Below are 8,915 nucleotides of genomic sequence, written 5' to 3'. Positions count from 1 at the left end.
TCTGCAAGTTTTACATCAGACTCCACAAAATAATCAAAACTAACCTCACATACCTTTGTTACCTCCTCTGCAACCTTTTAATGCCATTTTCTCTCACGGATAAGTCTTTTAACTGACCAAACAACTCTCTCCCAGATCGGTATATTCCAACTCTAGTAGCATACAACTTCCTTATTTTGTTTTTCAACTCATTTAGAAAAAATAACATCCACAACAATGTCCACTTGAGCAATCACCTCATTAATTCTCCTCTCCACTACATCATGGAGATTTGCAATCATCCCAGGGTCCAATCCTCTCGGAGACATCTTCCAAAATCTTTGCAAACCCTCTACAGCAAATCACTAATAGATCAATCTTCCCCAACAAGATCAATCTTCCATCTTCACATCCATCAATCCATTTGCAAGCCCTTTGTAATTGCAAGTCAGAGCCATAATCTACCAACTCACAACCAAGAGATCTAGGACCCAAAAAAGAACAATCCACCACCAGATCAAGATCATCTCAGATTAACTTCTCCCAACCTAAGGCCTAGGTGCAAATTGCCTCAACTTCGACGATTTGTCTACACGCTTAGGAATAATTGTGCTTTGATACCATTTGATGCAATGAGAGACTGAGGGTACCCTTCCGGAGGTAATCTAGATCCTTGAAAATAATCACACAATGAAAACACAACACAAGATACACAATCTAGTACCAAATATAACCCTTTATTCATAAAATAATTGTTTACATGCAATATGCTTGACTATAAGGCCTTTCAGGTTATGACCAAATACAATAGCAATTATAATATTAGTTTTGTAAGATCCCTCAAGATCCAATCCAACACTAGCTAGTCCATATCCACACTGGTAGAAATCGTCAAGGAAGATCTAAACTTGTGCTTGCAAGCCCACTAATCAATCTCCTTATTTCCCAAGTCTCAACTACTAGCCCTTCTCAAACTACACCCAAGATCCAAGTGTAAATTGTCTCACATTTGGCGCTCTATCCACACGCTTAGGAAAACTTCACTCTTTAGTGCTCCACATTGAACTCAGGATCCACTCCCCCTGAATGAATCTGGCTCACTCCTCTAAATGAATGTCTAAAGACTTCACAATAGCCCCTACTTATACCCAACTAAGCCACAAGTTGGCCTAGCCCATTACAAATTAAAATAACCCTTACATTAAATATATGCATAAGCCACAAGTTGGCTGCAACACTCATTAAATGCCTAAAACCCAAATTAAATGCCAAAAAGGTCGGCTCAAAGACAACTCAGGCAACACAGACACCAAGACATGACTAAGTGTCTGAAACATCCACCGAGTATCAGTAACTCACCAAGCATAACCAAGCTCCCTTCATTGACTGAGCTAACTCAAGCAACACTATTGTTGAGTTCCCAGTGTAAACTGAGCCACAATATACACCGAGTGCCCCAAGCATCACCAAACACCTTCATTAACTGAGTCACTCAACACAATAATTTCAAACTACCCAGTAATGACCAAGTACCATTGCTTCACTGACTGAGTGTGAACTAGAGCTTAACCAAGCACACTCGGTAAACACACAAATTACCTCCAAAGTAACTACCGAGCACTCCTCCAAAGTAGTGATTGAGAAAACCCAAGATGATCCTACATCAAAATGCTAAGAGTATTCCTTTAGGGAGCCAGTTGGCATGTTTGGAGAGATGATTGAGTGGTTATGTGTTGCATTCATGACTTGGTTTGACATTGATGTCAACATATTGGCTCTTTGGATAGAGTGGTTAGAGTTATAGAGAGATTTTTGTTCAACAAGGTTAGAGAATTCAAAAAGGTTAGCAGAGTATTTTTTGGATATTTCCTTATGTTGTATCTAATTATGCATTAAGAGTTATGAAGTTTTTAGTTAGTTACAATAGTTTTTCAAAAGACTAGTTGTAGGCTAGTGTGCAAGAAACAATGTGGTAATGTTTGAGTTGTGTCTTTTTAAGTGAGGTTAAAGCATATTCATCGGGCTTGGATTTCACTTAAAGGCATGTTTGAGGTTATGTGTTCAAGGTAGCATAATTAGTTTATCATTCAATGATGGTCATTGAATTGTAATGCATTGTATGTTCATTGTTAGGCCGACTGGTGTTATAAAAAGATGTAATATGTATTGTAACATGTAGAACTTAATTGTAATATCTTATGATGGTCCCATATTATTCATTGTACATTGGGAAAGCCTCAAGGATGACTCAATTAGTTGTTTTAGGACTTCTTATGATGGAAATACATTTTCCTTGGTTGTAAGTGTGATTGTGAGTCATATGTGGTGTACTTTATGATCATTATTGTATGCAAGCTTTGGATGGGAACTTGATGGGATTAGAGAAAAGGAGGATGTTGTTGATGTATTAAGAAATTCAATGGAACTATATTGGTAAGATACATTGTTGTATTAGTCAGTTCACCCTTGTATATGTTATCTTGAGAATTGTTTAGTGAAGACAATTTTGCAGTAGTTTGGACAATGGGTTCAATTGACTTCTTAACAACTCCTAACAAGGTTAGAATCTTCTAGAAGGGATTCAAAGTCTCTTAATAAGGATTATATGTACTAATTGTGTTTGATTGACTCTTAACAGGGTCTTATCATTTCATAAGGAACTTTCTATATTAGTACATCATCTTGTGGGAATCATTCCCACTTAGGTTTTTCCTCTGACCAAGGGTTTCCCTAATTAACACATCTTGTGTCATTGTGCATGGTTATCATCTTGTGGTTGATGTATCTATTGGTTATATGTTTAAGTTTTGATATTTAGATTATTTAAAATGCACAATTGATTCAACCTTGCTTCCCTGCCCCTCTCATTTATTGGTGGACTTTACTTTCTATCAAAACTTTGCAGGGTTATTTGAACATCTTATGAAGTTTTTTTGTAATGATGACATTTCTGTAAATTCTGAATACATTGGATATACAAACATATAAAATAGGTCTTTAGAAATGACATATTTGAATGCAACTATATGTAAGGGGTGAATTTGGTTTTTAGGATGAAGATAAATGCTTAGGGAAGAAATTATGATCTTAATTAGATGTAATGCATTTATCTTTACATTAATATAAATGTATCATTGTTATCAATGCAAAAAATAAATACTAGCCATGATGTAAACCCTTACTTTAATCATAATCCTAACCACTATCCTCAAACATGTAGAAAGTGCATCTCATAGGATCACAAACTTAATATTAGGTTGTAGCTTGCTTTATGTAACCACAATCCTAACTATATTTCTAATGTCAATCCCTAACCCTAGCCCTATATCTAATCAAAATCTTGACCCTAACCCTAATCTAAACATCAAACCCTAAGCATGATATAAATGTAAAGAATTTTCATAATATTAACCTTAACTAAAGCATAATTCCGACCACGATATAAACCCTAAATCTAGCCATTCCCTCATCCCAAATCTTAAACCACGATCCTATCCTTAAGCCCTAACTTTAATCCTAAATCGTAAAGCATCATCTTAACCCTTAAAGTAATACTAATAATAATGTAAACCCTAATAAAAATAATCTTAATCACAAACTATAACCTTCATCCCAATCATAAACTTTGACCGTAATCAAAGTCCTAACTCTAACTATGATGTAAATAATAACCCTATTAATAATCCTAAAATATATTCCCAACCTTAACCACAACCCTAACTCTAATCAAAATTCCAACTATAGTTGCAATGTTAAGCATGATGTAAAGCTTAACCCTAATAATAATCTCATTCAAAACTATAAACCCCAATCCACACTAGAACTCTATAATCCTAACCCTAACCCTGATCTTAATCAAAATCCTAACCCCAACCATTATACGAACCATGATATAAACTCTTACCCTATTTATAACTCAATGCTAAACCTTAACCCACACATTAAAACCTAATTTTATCTATAATCTTTATCCTAAATATAATACTACTACTAATTATAACAATCACCATAATCCTAAATTTAGACTTTATCCTAACCATAATTCTCACCATAATCTTGTTTATAAATTTTCACTATAAAAGAATATTTCTCAATATACTTTATATAACATAAACCAAGTAATTTAACATTTATTAATATGCTCATTACTATTACTTTAGTCACACGTCCAACAAAAAGAATTGAGGAAAAAGCCCTAAACTACCAAGTTTATCTATAGTGGTCGAAATTTTGATTGCCCATCAAAGCTCCAACGGGGAACCCTAAATGTAAAAATTCCGGAAACCCTAAATTGGTAGAGGAAACCCTAAACGAGTTTCACCCCTTTTAATTCCGCTTAGGCGTGTTTGTTCGTCACAGTCTTGTTTCTGTTTTATACATAGATCTGTTTTGGCGTCGGTGTCTACCTTTCATTCATAGATTCTCTGGTATGGAGCAAAGCTAATGCGGTGATGATAGAATTTAATGGACTAGAGTTTCCGATCCAAAAGGAGTTGACGAACAACCCTTGGCTGTCTGAGCATTAGCTAGTTTCTGAAAAGGTAACGCGCCCTTTACCAATATCATAGGCTAAATTCTATGTCTGATGATGTAATGGCTTGGGCGCCATATCAATCTCTATTTTTTGTGTGGCTATTCAGACCATTGGCTTATCTTTGTGCCCTTGGCTCGGGAAACTCCACATACAGTTATTTTCTATGCCCTAAATCACTTTACGAATGTCAGGGTTTAGAACTGGAAGGTGTTTCTCCAATATGAGTCGTAGCTGCGATTGATCAATTTTTTAACGCTTTCTTTCTTGTGCAGCTTACAATGACTTAAATTGGTTCTGCTTTCATCTTTGATCTTTAATCGGAGGTTTTTATTCTTTGTTTAAAGATTCTGGAACAAGAGCACGCATATCTTACTCGCGTATTTTAATCAGGATCCAGAATGGAAATTGATGATTTCTGTATGGCATTACCTTTATAAAAACAAGGTTTCCTACATTAGTGATTAATTTTGTTTGTCATATTTTCATGGAAACGTTAGTAAAATTCGGCCGTAATATAATGCCTAATTTTTCCCGTAACATGATATTCAAAACATGCATTTGTTTTGTTTGGAAGTGGAACTGTGTATGAAATATGAAGATAAATGATAATAAATAAGTTCTGTTGCAATTTTATAGACATATACATGTAATCACAAGCTTGTCACGCTAAAAGGCATTGAAACTGGGTGATAAGTCATTTTAGATGCTCTCGAACATTGATCATCTATTTTAGTTCATAAATCCTGCCAATCTGTAACTTCGTTCGCCATGTGGCGAGCATTACCATCCCGCTTCCTGAAAGAGTCATTTTAACCAAGAAGAACTTGTATTTCTGAGTTTAGCAAACACTTCTACCACTTTTCTCGGTAAATTTCAGTTAGGAGTTGGCCTTTTCTGCAATGCATTAATAACAATGGTAGAAACATTCTTCCGTTATTGCCTTACTCATATTTAATTTACTGCCTTTTTTCAGCGCTAGAATTGTTGAAAGGAATTTTCGCATGCAGCTTACGACATTAACACCGCAATCAGTGATCACCCGGTTTTGCCCTGGAGAAAAACATAAGATAAACTTGGGTCTCTAGAAAAAATTTCCTCATTCACACACGGACATGCATGAGCACATCATATCTTGATTATTCAATAATTCAGCCTTTTTGTTTTGTGACGCGATCTATACTAGCATCTTCCTGAACATCCTTTCTTTATTCTGATAGCATTCTCAGATACCATTCTCAAAGCCTGACCGCAATCATCATATGTCAAAAAAAATTTCTTGTCAAACAGATTTGAAACCTTAGTCATAAGTATATGATTCATCAAATAAGTCATTCTTAATTCTTGACACAAGTTTTCTTCTCAAAGCTTGACTGCAATCATCATAAAACTCTTGCCAAACAGATTTGAAACCTTAATAAGCTCCTTTAATTTTCATGTAGGATCTCAAAGCCCGACTGCAATCATCATAAAACTCTTGCCAAACAGATTTGAAACCTTAATAAGCTTCTGTAATTTTCATGTAGGATCTCAAAGCCTGACTGCAATCATCATAAAATTCTTGCCAAACAGATTTGAAACCATAATAAGCTCCTCTAATTTTCATGTAGGATCTCAAAGCCTGACTGCAATCATCATAAAACTCTTGCTAAACAAATTTGAAACCTTGGTTATAATAAGTAGCTGACTCATCAACTAAGCTCCTGTAATTTTCATTTAGGATTTTGATAAGCCTGAAGTTAGGGTGGTCAAGTATTAGGTCCTTTTCTCTAGTCATCATCACTAGTCATCATCAGCAATTGAAACTTTAAAGTCAATTATGGTCTAGTCTATTTGCCCAGCACGTGTATATACATACTATAGTAACATGAGGATAAGTCCTCCCCTTCCTTACCCCAAGTCATGACTCTGTTCCCCTCTCTTGTGCCATTAGATTTTGCTACCTCGATTGAGGATAGAGATGTCCTTGTGTTGAGTATTTGTTGATTGACTATTTTTGTTTATTGTTCATTGTTTCAATTTAACGAAATGTTCAAGTATTTACTCGATTACATCTTACCCCATCTTACCCCAAGTCAGGACTCTGTTCTCCTCTCCAAATAGTGCCACTAGATTTTGCCACCTCCATTGAGGATGGGGATGTCCTTGTGTTGACTATTTGTGTTAATGATTCATTGTTTCAATTTAATGCAATGTTCATAGCTAGCATTTTCACTATCATATGTACAGTATGTACACTCCCCTCATCTCCCTTTACTGTTGTCAAATTAAGGACCCTCCTTCCCCTGTTTTAAGAACCTTTACCACTGTTCACTTGTCCCTTGTCCCTCAAGGGTGCTGTAACTATGATAAATACATTTCAATGTTTCTGACCTGCTCAAATCTTTGCAGCCTTTATAATATAATAATTCATAACATATTGACATTCTGGTTGATGTTTGGAATAATTTCCCAATTGAGAAATCTTGAGACATTAATATTCTATATTATGTTCCAGATCCAAACTTTGGTAGCAAATCTCAATCTTGTCAAATTTGTTATGAGTATTAACTACTCCTGTGAATATTAACAACTCGTTTCACAATCATTGCGATCAATCCTCTTCCCTTACAGATCATCTGAAATAGATCCTTAATCCATCCATACCCAAAATCTTATCCAAAGAAAATTATCAGCTCCCATGTGAAGAAGTATCATATTTTAAGCTGAAATATAAATCTTATTAAAATACCCAATATGGCTCCATCTAAATACCATTCCTAAATAGATCCAAAGAAATATAAACATATGCTAATATGTATAAAGTGGCGAGATTCTACTAACCTCTTATACAGCCATAATAAAGGCTGCCTAGAGCAGGTAGGAAACGTAGAAATGTATGTATATACACCTGCTGGGTACATGGAGTGATAAGTAGGAGATAATTTCTACAGCAAGTCAAATTATGATATAGCTATTAGGATTCAACTGTGTGATTTTTTTGAGTCAAACTCATTAACCCATGTTTCATGAGACAAACTAGGATTTATATAGATTGAGACAAACTATGTTGGCTAATAACGAGACGAACTAGATTAGCTAATAAAAAACCTAACCATAATAAAGAAACAAGTCATTTTTCATTATAGTCCGATATATCAATCATTCTAATAAGCCATTAGAAATCTGCTAACATGAAAAAGTGGCTAAATTATTCTTAATGTTATCATTTGAGACCGAAATAGAAGCAGTCAGGATGTAAGAATGCAGGAAACACATAAATGTGTATGTGTGTATTTATGAGTACGAACACATACCAGCCCATAATAAGAATATTACCAATAGGCTTAATTCAGTTGAATCTGAAAACAAAGTAATAGTACTTATAAAAACCATCTGCATCATGAAGCTCGTCTAGTCCAAAATGAAATATAGTTCTGCTAAGGATAACATATAACAGTGTTGATATCTTTGAAATTATGATATCAAGGTATCTGGAGTCTAGACAGGATTATGATCAACCAAGACACTTAAAGCTGCAAATATACATATACCAAAATTGCAGGCTATACTGATGCCTTCCATACTCGAAGAAGTTATGTTCGTTTACCAATGGCTAAAATTGCTATTACTAGTAGCTGGTGATAAAATAGTATCGATTCAAGACCACTTGATTGGCTCTCTTATGAAATTCAGAGCACAGGGGGTTTTCCCCTTTACCAGGCTCATGCGAATTCTTCCCGTTTACGAGGCTCGTGCGAGTTCTTCCTGGTTCCTTTTCGATATAGCTCTTCTTTAGAATCATCCAATAGAAAGGCCTCTACCACTTCTGCCTCTATTTCTGAGTCAAACATCATTTAGGGTCTGTTTGGCTGCGGGAATAGGAATAGGGGAATAGGAATAGCTATTCTGGAATAGAAAATGGGGCTATGTATTCTTGTTCTCTGTTTGGTTCAGCCAATATTTGATGGGGAATTTGCGGACTTCAAAATTTATGTTCTCTAAAATAAATAAAAGTGGAATAGGAATATGTATTCCAATAACTCATATTTGGGTGGAATTGCAAAATTTTATTTTTGGGGCAAAATTGGAATACGTATTTCTATTTTACTTTGTATTCCAATTTCAATTTGGTGCATCCAAACAAAGAATTCAAAATTTTAAGAATTTACATATGCCTATTCTGCTTGTATTCCCGTTGCCAAATTGGCCCTTAAGGTTATCTTTAAACCAATTGTCATTCTTGAGTTTCTTGAGACGGAGAAGAAACATGAGGAAGTCGAGGTTCTTTTGAATGGTTTTACCTATTTGCCCAAAATACACGAGTTTTCACAAACTAGAATTGGGTGGGTCATAATTAGTGTATTTTTTATTATCATCAGCATATGGTATGTTGGTTTGGAGATTGTGAGGTCTACTTCTATAT

The 8,915-nt window shown here is 35.0% G+C and overlaps 1 long non-coding RNA gene and 2 other non-coding genes across 3 annotated transcripts; all 3 read left to right on the top strand.

The window, feature by feature from the left end:
* The first annotated feature begins 4,210 nt into the window (after nt 1-4,210).
* Nucleotides 4,211-5,050, top strand: LOC149548073 (uncharacterized). The gene is made up of 2 exons (XR_016353973.1): nt 4,211-4,520; nt 4,786-5,050. It is a non-coding gene; the product is annotated as an uncharacterized LOC149548073 (long non-coding RNA).
* On the top strand, nt 4,419-4,506 carry LOC149548075 (small nucleolar RNA Z157/R69/R10). The gene has a single exon (XR_016354955.1). It is a non-coding gene; the product is annotated as a small nucleolar RNA Z157/R69/R10 (small nucleolar RNA).
* LOC149548074 (small nucleolar RNA snoR80) lies at nt 4,535-4,669 on the top strand. Its single transcript, XR_016354775.1, has one exon. It is a non-coding gene; the product is annotated as a small nucleolar RNA snoR80 (small nucleolar RNA).
* Nucleotides 5,051-8,915: the final 3,865 nt, after the last annotated feature.

The sequence above is a fragment of the Cupressus sempervirens genome, chromosome 7 (assembly GCF_028749045.1).
Source record: "Cupressus sempervirens isolate cs-2001-9-10 chromosome 7, ASM2874904v1, whole genome shotgun sequence".
Classification (NCBI taxonomy): domain Eukaryota; kingdom Viridiplantae; phylum Streptophyta; class Pinopsida; order Cupressales; family Cupressaceae; genus Cupressus; species Cupressus sempervirens.
The sequence above is the reverse complement of the archived record's forward strand: the minus strand, read 5'-3'. Positions and strand labels throughout refer to the sequence as shown.